Genomic DNA, 2,747 nt, shown 5'->3' with positions numbered 1-2,747 from the left:
TTTTTACCTTTGAGAGTGAAAAAAAAACCACATTATAAAGAGTTTTGCTTGAGTACAAGCAAAGATTCAAGTGTGGAGATATTTGATGGAGATGTGAAAGAAATAGGATTGTAAATAGATAAAAATAAAACTTAGTAAAGATCTTGGAAATCCCGACACTCTATGACAAGCCCAAAACCTTTTCTTCTACCCATTCCATTTGGTAGTGAAAAAAGCCACATTATAAAGAGTTTTGCTTGAGGACAAGCAAAGATTCAAGTGTGGGGATATTTGATGTGCAAAAAATGCAACATATAAATTACATCAAATATGGCATAAAACTAACCCTTTTTAGTACTAATGTTGGAAAAAGTATGTTTTTTCTTCCTTTTGTATTTTCAGGATTAAATGAGCTCAAATGAACAAAAGAAGCAAAAAGGCAGCTAAATCTAACATAAATACAAGAAAAGGAACAAACGTGGCATGCCCAATCCCCCGACAACATCTTCCCAAGCAAAAACAAGAAGGCAGCATGCTGAACACGCCCCGTGCTCAGTGAGCACGGGGCCGTGCCCAAGTGTCAGTAGAAAAGACAAACTCATAGAAGCTTCCACTGCTTACCACGGGGCCGTGCCCGGCAGACACGGGGGCGTGGTCAAACCTCCTGCAAGCGCATTTATTGTAATTGCGAATTACAATTAATGAAGAGAGAAACAAAGTTGGACACGGGGCCGTGCCCGAGCTGCTGATCATGTGACAACCCTCTCAAAAACCAGGTATCCGTACGACTTAATTAATTATTAATTGTTGCCTAATTACTGTGCTTTACTGAGTTTGCTGATAAACTGCTACTTGATTGTTGATACTTGTACATATCTGCATCATACTTTGATATTCCTGTCACTACACTACTTATTTACCGAACCTTAGTGACAAACATGATGCACAAAAGCACAGTAGCACTAAACGGATACACAGTGAACATGCTGATATAGCCAGCATCAGGCAAACACTGCCTCTAAAGGCCTGAATAAGCCAGAATCATTTTACTACACCCATAGTGTGTGTAGGGATACAAGGGTTGTATGATTACGTCTCTAGGAATAAGATATAGAGATTTGGATGTGCCTAAAACGAACTTTAAGCACGAAACACAGCACTTTTATCAACACACTAGCTTCTAGCTAATTAATAAAGTGCCAAAATATGAGGAATTATTCCCGACACTTTGCAGAATAAATTGTGTCGCTAAAAATATTATTTATGACGCTTAACGGATATCTTAAGCACTTTAACGGATTACTATCCGACCGAACAACCGGACAATACCCGGAACATAAAAATATTGCCAAAATTAATATTGGTACTTTTCTGAGCCAGTTAGGGTCCCTGATTACCCTAACACCCGCTTTTAATACACTAAAACAACTAACGGGGTTAGACCTTAAAAGTAACGCACTTAACCAAACTAAACCGTAACTGAACGATTGGAAACGAACCGAGCACCATTACAACTCAATGGAATCGGCCAACTAGTGGGGCCAAGGAGAGTACGCTTTTGAATATTTAATTGGATTGCACGAGGATCGAGACAACTTTTTCTATTTAAACCCCTCACCTCTCACACACACAAACACACACACCTCACCTTCACTCTCTCTCCCTCTCCCTCTCCCTCCTCTCGGCCGAGATCACCACCACCCCACATCCGTTTTTCGGTTCAAGTCTTGACATTCCAAGCATACTCAAGTGTCGGTGGTTACGTACAACGGAGCTCGGAACAAACGGAACGCGGAGGACCTCTACCGTTTGCTATTATCCACGCAGTTTTCGACTAGTTTCTTCCCTAGCCCCGAGCTAGAGGTATAACGTTTAAAACTCATTTTTGGTCATGTCTAAAGTGGTTAAAAGGATATTTGTCGGTTGAATGTCGGTAACCCGCTTAATGGAACTTTAAAGTTTACTAAAACGTCTATATCGTTGGATAAAAGCTCAAAACGCGTGTAAATGTCGTAGTATTTGAACATGTTGATTAAAATGGCCCGATCTATGATGTGGTGGCTCTCATCATCGTTTAACCCGACTTTGTTAGGATCACGTATCTTGACATACACTGGTTTCTTTGGTACAAGGGTTAAAAGGTGAAACTCCACCACACGGGAAACATGAACTTGTGTAAAAATGTTTTAACGTGAAAAATAGTATTTAAAACAAGCCGATCTACGTATGTACAAGTGGTATATTCGTAGGACCGGGTGTCGAGAAAATCATGTTTTTATAAAAATGGATAAAGTGTTAACAAATACGATTTCTATAAACTACAAGTGTAGAAACACTTGTAGAATGAAAGATCCGACGAAATAACAATGTTTACAAAAATTGTCGGGAAGTTGTAAGAAGTGATTTGTTCCAAAAACGAGGTTTTTGCAAGACTAAGTTATGCTATATATAGATCCACTAAAAATAACGAGATCTACACCGTAGTTTTTGTAAAAACTACAAGTTCATGAAACAACGCGGTTTTACATACTAGTCTTCTATTTGAAGTGTTGAAAATTGATTCGGTTGATTTGATAAATTGTTGAGATGATTTTGTAAAAGAAAATGATACGCTTGAAAGCGTGGCCACCTCCAGTTACAGGGGAAACTCTGGCGAAATTTTCTAAAAATCTAACACTTAGAATTATTTACAAGTGTTAGACTACCTTGACATGTTTCCAAATATATTTCGCCACAACTTTATTTATAAATAATCGGAGGTGGGATTT

This window comes from Helianthus annuus, chromosome 6, assembly GCF_002127325.2.
Source record: "Helianthus annuus cultivar XRQ/B chromosome 6, HanXRQr2.0-SUNRISE, whole genome shotgun sequence".
Classification (NCBI taxonomy): domain Eukaryota; kingdom Viridiplantae; phylum Streptophyta; class Magnoliopsida; order Asterales; family Asteraceae; genus Helianthus; species Helianthus annuus.
Note: the sequence above shows the minus strand (reverse complement) of the source record.